The sequence below is a fragment of the Merops nubicus genome, unplaced genomic scaffold (genome assembly GCF_000691845.1).
Source record: "Merops nubicus isolate BGI_N331 unplaced genomic scaffold, ASM69184v1 scaffold23044, whole genome shotgun sequence".
In the NCBI taxonomy this organism is placed as follows: Eukaryota; Metazoa; Chordata; class Aves; order Coraciiformes; family Meropidae; genus Merops; species Merops nubicus.
This window is the reverse complement of record NW_008603886.1, coordinates 1,716-12,790: the sequence shown is the minus strand read 5'-3', so window position 1 is coordinate 12,790 and position 11,075 is coordinate 1,716. Positions and strand designations below refer to the sequence as shown.

At 37.6% G+C, this 11,075-nt stretch overlaps 1 long non-coding RNA gene across 1 annotated transcript; it reads right to left on the bottom strand.

Annotated features, from left to right (window-relative positions):
* Positions 1 to 3,568: 3,568 nt before the first annotated feature.
* Positions 3,569 to 10,747, bottom strand: LOC103771539. The gene is made up of 4 exons (XR_608147.1): positions 10,701 to 10,747; positions 8,531 to 8,617; positions 6,037 to 6,100; positions 3,569 to 4,319 (listed from the first exon to the last, which is right to left on the bottom strand). It is a non-coding gene; the product is annotated as an uncharacterized LOC103771539 (long non-coding RNA).
* Positions 10,748 to 11,075: the final 328 nt, after the last annotated feature.

Genomic DNA, 11,075 nt, shown 5'->3' with positions numbered 1-11,075 from the left:
GCAGCTTGCAGTTAAGGAACCACAGAGCGTATGTCATGTTGGCTGCACAGAGAGATGCCTGGTTTAAATTTGTACATACTGTTTGTTTGATCATTTTGATTCCTTTGCAAAAGATATACCACTGCCTGATCCAAGCTAGAAAACTTTTAAGTGCTGCCCTTACTGCAGTAAAGCTGGACGATGCGTCACGCCGCTCAACACGATGACTGTTTTTCTTGCAGACATCAGCACTGTAACAAGGAGGAATCCCAGATCTAAATAAGAAGGCTGAATACTTTCTTGGACCACTAAAGTTTCCAAAATATAAACAGTGGCAAAGATTACAGCATACACTTTGCTATTCATCTCTCTTCCTTTCAGCGAAGTTAAGTGCTTACAGAAATGCTGGAGGTTCAAGCTGCCCACCCCCAAGGAGGTTCTCCAGGCAAAGGTGTCTCACCAGCCCCAAGCTTCCCTCCAGCCCCTGAACCTGCTCAGGCCTTGGCCTCCATCTGGAAAAGCTACCTGCCAAATCAAAGTGGCTTTGGTTACCTCTAATTAGAAAGCCACTACCTCGTTCATTTGCCCAACAGCCACAGGAGCTGGGCTGCTCCAGAAGCTGCAGCCAAGAGGAGCAAGTCATAAGTCTCAGCAGATGTCTGCACCACACTCAGCTCCATCATCATCCATTGCTGTACCACAATGTGCTGGCACAGCCATAAGATAACACGTAACTACCTTGAGCTTAATTACTACTTCCCTGAAATGTGACCTGGTAGTAACGTGGCACGTGTAGGAAAGAATTGCTTTTGTTGTAGAACAGTGACAGCTGTCTCTGGAGATGGACTTACTCTGAGTCAATGTGCCTTTAAAATTAATACATGGAGGAAATGAACCACTCAAGGTTAACTGGAAGACTAGAATCAGTGTAAATGAGAGCCTGCAAGAGAAGACAAAGCTAAAGGTGGCAACTCCTCAATCATAAACACAATGCAGAATAACATACAACCTCCCCTTCTCTTCTAGCATCTCTGTTTTGCTATGTTATGAATAATGACCAAAAAGACTTTGAAAATCCCACACTAGCAAGTTTTGAGGAGCAGGGTCTAGGAGCATCCACGAGGATTTATAGATGGCTGGGTCTGGCTATCCCACACGTAGGGGAGAGGCTGTTTCTGCTCACCTTGATTTCCACAAGGAATCATTAATGGTGCTGTGGGAGAGCTGTCTTCTCTTGAAAAAGCAAAGGAAAATTAAGTTTATCAATTTAACAAACTGCACAGAGGAAAAATGAAAGTATTTTCTGTAGCATATATGCATGAACAGAAAGATTGTATGCAACAAATATGAATTACAAAAATCAATCTCAGTATTCATCCCAGATTTTGGAGAGCCTAGAACCCTCATTTTAGAGGAGAGAACCAGATAGCTCATACTATGTAGGAAAGAAAAGAATTTGGTTTAGTATGGCTCACAGAAAGAGGGACTATAAATGGCAGAACTGGAAGCTGGATGGATTTACATGTAAAGTTTGAAACAGTCTGTTGAAAACAAGTATCAGTCTAGATGCATGAAATAATACAGGAATAAAAAAAAAAATTGTATTTTTCATCTAAATTAGCAATGTTTAAACTTTGGGACACTTGATACATGTTTTAAGTCTTATCTTTACAAATAGATCTACACTTGCTCTGTGTGTACAGATCCACAGAATGATAAATACAATGAATGTATATTGCATGTAAACCTGGGGAAAAGTTCATGGTAAGACAATGCAAATACCTTCTCTTGCAGCAGCATCTTTTAACAATCCAGTCCCATCCAGTCGTGGGATTCTCTAACTTGTGCTAAAAAGGCAGCCAAAACAGTGATAGTCTTTGGCTTTTAGCTACATGTGTCTAAACAAAGACATTTTATAATCAGAAGTATTTGTGGCCTGGAGTATATTGGTTTATATTCCCCTTGGCACTACTAGCAGTAATTTCACAACACTTTAACAACCAAAAAAACACTACTCAAAATGAAGCTCTCATTTTCATTATTTCTCCCTAACCAATTTTCTTCATTTAAACTCTAAAGCAATGCTTTATTTACATATTCTCTTAAAAAAAATAAAATAATCTAGAAACAGTTAAAACTTCAGTTAGGCAAAACTCCTGTACTTAACACAATTTCCCATTATGTTATGGAATAGTTATGTGCTTGCTTATTATATATAGAAGGAAAAAGTAACTTTTTCAAAATGAGAATTTGAGTGGTTATCCAATGTTAGTTTAAAGAAAAAGAATCAAAGCTAATTGCCTAATCTCACTTGTGTTTTTTCATTAGGTCTCTTGAGGGAAAAAAAAATTACTCAAACCAGTTGTATGGATATTATACAGACAATTCCAGTTTGTTCCACTGCACTCAGGTCAGGCTTGACAAAGTACAGTCTATAGGTAATATCTTTCATGGAAAGGGAAAAGAACAAAGAGAAAAAATGTGAAAAATAGCTCATTGGTGAGGACAAGAGAACTGCAAGTGATCACAGCCATACTCGCTGACAGAGTAACAGCTCTCTTCATTTAATTTCCCAAAGCCTCAGACAACATATACCTTACATGGAAATCTGAAACTCAAACCTACGTTTTCAGATTAGCAAAGTCCTACAAATCCTCAGCCAGCTATGAGGAACACACATTTTTTCCAGCCAAACATACCTATGTCAAGCCTGGCCCAGGATGCTGCCAGTCAGGCAACGTGCTGGAGGATGATGCTCTGCTGCACCACAGAAGCAAAGGGAAGATCTTATAACTGAAACCATTAAAGAATAGGTATTTTTTTTAAAACCAAATCTGATATATTTGGTAAATGGAAAAATATGAAAGAAAAAAAACAGTTACCACAAATAATAAAGCAGCACGACAATGAAGAGATTTTGCCAGAGTCAAGGCAGTAAGAAATAAAGATTTAACTCTGGGTCCTTAACTATCAAAGGCAGATTGTGCTCCTTTAGACTGGAAATAATTTAAAGCCAGATGTAATCTTTAGACAGCTGATGGCCACAACAGACCTTGGAGGACTCAAATTGTTGCACTTTTCCCAGCTTTGTTAGGGTACAAAACTGGAAATAAATCCAGCTTCTTCATTTCTTTTCCTGTAGATGACAAAGAGGTGAAGCCCAAAGCATTTGAAAAAAAACAAACCAAACCAAAAAAAACCCCAAACAAACAAAAAACCCCCACCAAACCACAACAAATCCCACCAAACCCCAACTCTATCAAACATCCTACATGTCATTGGCTTGTACTTATGTTTTGGAGACAGTTTTTATGGGTTTTTTTTCAGTTTGGAGCACACCAAATTTTAAACACTTTTACAAAGCAAGCTTCCCTACTTGCTATATTCTCACAGCACCTTTTCAGTTCACCACGTATCTTGTTTTCACAGCTTGTGATCCCTTGAAAATCTGAAGGTCTCCACTGACTTCTTGAAGGACTTGAGTAGCTCTTATTATCAGAGGGATTTCAGCCTGGAAATGTCTCAGCTATGGTTGTCTTAAACAGGAATAAGAATAAAACTGGTGACTCCTTTCAAAAGAAAAATCATACCAAAGAATTATACAGTAAATAAACTTTATTTCATCTCAGCTTTTGTCAGATTAGTGCTGTCAACAGTCACCGATCAGCATATGATACAGTTCTGTATTAACTATTTACAATTTACAGTAACGTACTATTTCTCCAGAAAATATAAGTACAAAAGCTAGGAGTAAACAAATGAGGTACTGCAACTTGGATTTATTGTAGGCAAAAGCATATAGAAGTGATCTTTAGCAAACAATCATAAGATCAGATCGGGAGAGAGTAGTCATCAAGAGTGCCTAGTTCATGGGGAAAATCACCTCAACTGCTACCCATCCAAAAATGTATTGCACAATTCATTCCAAAAATAAAAAAAATAAATAGAAGAAACAAACCGTTTATTTCAACTCTTAAAAAACACCCAGCAAAGCCTGTATAGAGATACAGTAGTGGGCAATTCCTTCCTAGGATAAAGTCTTTTTCTCTCCTTTTAAAAAAATAACTTTTAACACAAAATAGAAGACAGTGTTTAATCGAGGAGAAAAGAGACTCATCACCAGATAACCCCTGATTAGCGTTTCTTGTCAAGGCAGTTTTAACTATATTCATGGTCCAAAGGTGGTGCTGAGTTTTGGTTCTTGCTGTTCCATTTGTGACCTTGAATAATAGCTTTTCTTCTTGTCCCTTCTCAAGGGACAATAGTTCTGAATATATTTCTAAGCAGCAGTGTCATGAGACATTCTCATCATAATTCCTTCAAGATGGTCGTAGCCATGACTAGAAGAAAAGTCAGAACAAATGAACAAATGTTACGTTGAGAGCAACTTAGAAGCACTTAATAGTGAAATGATTATAACATTGCTGTTTATTGATAGGAATAGGAGATGGAAGGAGTTCAGATAAGACAAATTGTTAAATTAACTGATTTTGAGCAAGTAGTTCCATTCCAGCATCTGCAAAGCAGCTGAGAAACTGTTTTGAAAATAAAATAACCTGCAGCAAATCAGTCAGGAGTCTCCCTGTAAATAGACAGTCTACCAAATTGTTGCATCTTAACCCAATGAAAAACAAAGTTGCCCTCTCTGCAGAAGGGCTGTCATCAAAATTGAAATGACCCAGGAAAATTTGGGGGCTGGCAAAAAGCCTCACCTACCAGGAAAATGTTTGTTGCTTTCACAAGGTCGTCAGCATCATCATAGAAACTAAGTTTTATACATGCAAGAATATTATCCCATTTGCTCAATATTCATTGACAAAAATTGACAAAGTCACAAAAATACTTGAGATGAAGTACAAAACTATAACCCAACAATGAGGCCTGAAGGCTTTCCACACATATTAGCTTAAGTTATGAAAAAGTAACAGGTACTTGCTGACATGAGGGTCAAAACCAAGCCCTTCTGTGACATGCCTCAAAGGCAGCAGACAAGGCCTGAACTTTCTGCACCAGCACTACAGACAACTGAAGTTCTGCAATAATGCTGTAAACAGCTTTGTCCTATCATTGCCAACAATTCAATTATTTGTAACAGGGGGATAAAAGTCCCCCAGTTACTGATTTTGTCATGAGATGATCAAGGCTAGGAGGCAAGGAGTCCAAACCCTATTGCATTTTGGGTGCAATAAAGTGCATTTGCTATTGTATTCAGAGGTTTAAAAGAACACAAAATAAAGGAGAAACCATCCCTGCTTGCCAAGATCAATAGGTTTGTTTCCATTGAAACAGCCTTGCCTGTGTACTTCCATATCCTACTCCTCTCTCAACCACTATTGCTTGGCTGGTCTGATTCAACCTGCAACTTTAAGCTTAAATCAGCTGTTTTTCTGTAACACTACAATTACCATTGCAGATTGATAATGAAAACAGCTTAACAAAACTTGAAAAAAGGCACAATAAACTGAGGGCATAAAGCTCCCCAAAAGGTTCTCCCTAATCTCTCTGCTCTATCTTCTCTTGATACCAAACCAAAGCTCTGATTCAGAAAGGTACTGATGGTTAAATGTAACCAAATCCCAATTCCTCTACAGAGGATTTTTCTATTTTTTTTAAATAATACATTCTTATGTGTGTAAGATGTAATAATTCAATTCAAGCACTACAGTAGTCTCCATAAATCTGATTTGCCTATTCAAAAATGAGCTCAGAAAGTAAATAAACACAAAGCCAAGTGCAATAAAAATTCATGCTACATATTAATTGATTTGAAATCTATTCTTTTCCCTAAAATTGAGATTTATGTAGCACAATCAACATTCCAATTTATGCTTGTAACTCCAAAAGATTGGTGTTTAATTGATGTTTACCATTTTCAAACTTGGTTTTGTAAAGCAAAAGGTGATTGAGTGTAGAACAAAGCTTATCACACACATATAGAACAAAAACATTGACTTTTAAGAAACAAAAGCAGGCAAGAGAAAATGCAGAAAAAATGATTAATTTCAAACAACAGGGTTGATCTTTAAATAAAATAAGTATTTATTAGGCTTCACTCACCCACATGCTAACTAAGCACAGACTGATGGGATATTCAGAAGATACCACTGCGAGGTGAGGCAAACTACAAAGCCAGGAAGAAAACAGCTTATTGGACTATTTTGTTAGTAATATAGGTAAGAACTTTGTGGACATCTATTGCTTGTGGCTGAGACTGCTTGGTTAGATCACAATAACTATGTAGTAAAAGCTAGATTAGGGAAGGAGATACATTTATTGACCTCAACATATGTTAAATGTTTTCAGAAACCTGGTAAACATGGGCCCACTAAGAGAGTAAATAATTACTCACAGACACTTAGGACTATACACACATTCTTTTCAAGAAGCACAGCTAATGACCAATTTACACATTAGTTACAGATGTTTTGGTCATCAACTGAAATACAGAAACAACCAAGATTTCTTTAAAATGCACATTTACATTGTAGTTCAGAACATTATTGCTCATGAGATCTAAATACTGGCTAGTTTCAAATACCAGCATCACTCCAGTATCAACTGTGGACAAACACTACTGCCATGTTAGTAAATGTCAATAAATAAAATACCAAAAACCCAAGCATATTTCTTGACAGAATAATTTATGAAGAACTCTCCAACTTTTTAGTCCTAGACAGAATTGTTTTGTAATTCTGGGACTTGCCCCAAAAAATAATTTGTGCCTCAGTAAACAAACTCAGTAACTTGGAAAGCGAAGAAAAAACCTACTACATTCTCCATCCTGTGCCCTAACATTTATGTTTCCATTACATTTCTAAATGAATCTCTATGGATTTCGAAAGGAAAAAATTCCTAGGCTAGATCTGAGCCAAGAAAGGACCTCTATGTGAAACCCAAGGAGTTTTTGATCAGGGCATGAAGCTCTTTGAATGGTGATATCCCTAACAATGCAAGCACTTGCAGCCTGCAAACACACTCATTGTATGTTCTAGCCAGAATATCAAGGACCAAAACTTGGGTTATTATTTAGTATGAAAAGTTATGGATATCTTTTTTTATGAAGACCAGATTTCAAGCATCAAAAGCTGAAGGAACTGCAAAATAAGATCTACTCTCTCTCTTTCAGCCAACAGAGAACTCAAAATGTTTCCTAAATATTACTCTAGCTTGTCAAAAAAAAAAGTGCCAGCTTTCTACTTGAAGGTCAGAAAAGAGAGCCTGAGAAAAATCATATTTGGGATGCACAATACTTATTGGACCTCACTATTACCACCATTTATATAATTCTAAACGTATTTTAAACATTTAAGATTGCAAGACACTCTCAAAACCTCCTAAATGTACAGGAAAACATTGACAGATTTACCACTTCCCTCAGATTTGATACTTTAAGCAGATGACATGGTAGAATTCTTCTTTTGTTTCCATGATTCAATGTGACTTTAATGTAACTACTTCAACTGAAATGAAACCTTCAAATGTTTATCCTGTTTCTGCAAATGCTAAATATGTACCTGTATAAGCAAGGCCAGTGAGAGAAAGAGAATGCAATTCTTCTCACTCTAATTTGTAAATATTTTACTAAGCTGACCCACAGAGAGAGGGATCACAGTGTTGACTCCATTTTTTATCTTAATAAAAAGCAGCTCCAATATATAAAATTGTAACAGTAATACTAAATAAATGTTTAGACTTTTTTTTCTTCTGTTTTGGGTCTGTTTCTCCAACCCAAATTCACCTTTCTTGTAAATAGATTAGCTGGTAAACACCAACCAACTGTCACATAAGTGTATGGAAACTGAGAAAAAAAACTACCTAAAAAACCCAGAGTGAAGAGTTTAAGACTATTTTTGACCTGTCGTGACCCAGACTGAACCTGACCCATTCTGATGGCTTTTCAGCAAAAATAAAGCAGGCTTTTAAAAACCAAACCACAAGACTCAATCTTGTCAGGATACTCAAGATAAAAATGTACATATCTCGTTTCAAACGCACGTACCCCAGGTGATTGAGCTGATCAGTCTTCTGTTCTACAAGCAAAATGGCTTGTGTTTTTGGCAGAAATTTTATCCCAGGGCTGAAAAGTCTCTCTTGACCTATTTTTCATGAAAATTGGTATGACTCCCCAGAAAACTTCAGACTTTAAGAAACACTAGTTTTCTGTCAGGCTGCTTTTTTGATTAGAAAATTCATGTGCAGAAGAGCAGTGAAGACTGAACTTGCTTTGTCTGCTGTACCCACAGCTATCAGAAACACACCCTAACCAGTTATGAGAAAGACTAGTTAAGAAAACATGCTGGCTTTTTTTTCCCCTTCCCCTCACTTTTTCTATTAAGTTAAACCCAGAGCTGGAATTTAACATTCCACTGAAGAAGGAAGGAGGAATAAAAGGAGTTACTTCCTACATTCTTGAGGGTAGGAGGAAGGAGTTACTTCCTACATTCTTGTGAATGTAGACACAGAGGAAAAAGGAGGCTTAAAAGAAAGTTTCTAATTCCTTATTCTTGCAACCTAATCTCTTGTATAAGCTTGGTTTACTTGGGTAACTCACCAATGGTCGAGCATCTTCTCGTTCTAGTATCTTCTGAGCTTGATCTGCTGGGAACTTCAGCACTGTTGTTATAACCTTGGCCATTGTCTAAAAAGAAACAGGTCATCCATAAGTACTTTCATATGCACTAAAATGCTTTGTAGTATTTTTAAATGCATTTCACTTAAGAATACTGGATGCTATTTTTAGGAATATTAATGGAAAACAGTGAAATGACTAAGGCACAACTACTTGTTGTTGCAGCTAGTGTAATACAGTGTAACCTCTGTGATATCTATGCTCAAACACTCCAAGTCCATTATTAAGACAACATAATTTTACAAATACTGCTCCTACCACACTGGATCTCAATGCAGCCTTTCTGAAAAGCACATTTTGGGCACATGACACCTGAAGGTCCTTATGGATTCAGCTATATTTAACATCCAAATGTTTTGTAAAGAAATGAACTGTTGAGAAAGCAGATCCAATTGTCTAATGTGGAATTCCAGTTGTGCAAATATTTTCAGCTGGTATACAGTAACCCCATATTTAAACAGCAAATCATTCAGACATCCTCAGGCAGAAGAGGCAAGAATAACAAAGCTCTGTGCCTAACAGGCAATGATTATTTCCATTTTATAAAGAGAGAAGCAGGAAGGAAAAAAGCTCCCGAAGGCACAGAACAAGGTTCAGGTGACTTTGACAAGAAAGGTCAAAGTAAGAGTTACAGTGCAGCTCAAACAGAAGGTGACTGCTACAAAAGCAATAACTGCTGCTCTGAAAGAATGTGGATGAGATAAGATTGCTGCTCAATGTCTGCTGTTTATTACCAGTCTCACGTGTGGAGGGAAGAGGGAGGCTGCAGCAAGGAAGGAGCTGCCCAACAAAAATTACTGCAGCTAAAAGTGAGAGGTAAAGCCCTAATCTGCAACAATTGCTGCAGTATGTAACTTATCTAGGAATAAAAACAAAGAAAAGAAAACAAAAACTACACCCTGTTGAATCCTTTCAGCTCAAAAAGATGAATTTTAACATCTTAATAGTTCCTATAATTACATAACAATCTTTTTTAGCATTTTTGTCTAGGTCCCTAACAAAAAAAAAAATTACAAAATCCAGTAATGTGCACATTTTTCTTTAATGGCTTCTGGTATTTGTTATCCAAGTAGGAGAGCCATCCAACGAGTCACAGGCTTGTGAACAGAAGTTAACTAGTGATTCTGGGGTTTTTGGATCAGGGATTTGTGTTTTTAATAAAAAAGGCATTAATAGCAAAGTGAAAATGGGATAAAAGCAGAGAGGAACAGGAATCCCACAAGAAGTCCTGCACAGACTAAGTTCTATTCTGTACAGAGCGCAATGTTCAGAACAAAGCTGATTAACATGGAACCCTTCATAAATCCTCTTCACTTTAGTAGTTGTCCAGTTTGAAAGCAGGGCAACAAAGAATGGAAGAACTCCAGGGAGGAGAAAAAAAGAAAAAAAATAGAAAACAATTCATCCACATAGCATTCATCATCCAAGAAAAATGTCTGTGTTATGACATACCTCTTCTGAACCTGGTCAGACTCTAAGCATCAGCATTGTTGCAAGCTAGTAAAATTCCTACTTAGGAATGATTTCCTAAGCTTGCACCATGCAACAAGAAGCCTGCTGTGCAAATTTCCACTGTTAATTTGCTTTTAAGAGTCAATTAACAGCATCTAGATAAGATACACAGGTTTGGGAGCCCTGTAAAACATCTTTAAGCCACAACTAAAAACATTTTACCATATTCGGAGCTGCTACTATTTAATCCAACTGTTACTTACCATGTTTGTGCCAAGATGACATCAAAAAAGCATTTTTTGCTAATACTGTGCCTAATAGCTTTCACAGTACATTAAGCTTGATAGACAACAGGACTTTGCTGGCAAAATTATACCTAGCCTATCAAAGTTTTTGCCTTCATTGATATTGGCGAGAGAGGTGACAACTCCCCTTCTCTTGCCAGTCATCCTGGCAGGCTGACAGAGTTTTTAATGTATAGATCATACCTCTGGAAAAAAGTGAAAGGCTATCAAACCCTCTGTCAGTAATAAAGAGTATGTAACGAATCACAAACACGTGGTACTTCACATCTCCACAGCAAGGATGTTAAAACTGCATTCCAACTTCAATCACATGTCACCATATGCAGCTTCCATACCTTTGTCTCCCGACCCATCATATATTCAAAGAGTACTTTCCTTAAGTACTCAAACTCAGTAGGCTCCCCAAAAAGTGATACGTCAGTATGGTGAAGGTTTCCATCTGCGTAAACAAAAATAAGGTACTATTTATACTCAGAGTCACACATATGGCTCTAAGTTTCATCAGTGGCATAAATCTGAACAAGGAGAAATGCTGATTCTGCACCTGGGATGGAGTAACACCAGACAAGTCTACCCAGGGAGAGCAGTGGCTGGGGAGCACCCTGCAGAAAGGGCCCTGGGGGTGCTGGCTGGCAGGAGGCTCAGCAGGGCTCAGAGGTTGTGCCCTGGCAGCCAAGAGGACAAAGCCCCTCATGGGGTGCACCCAGCAG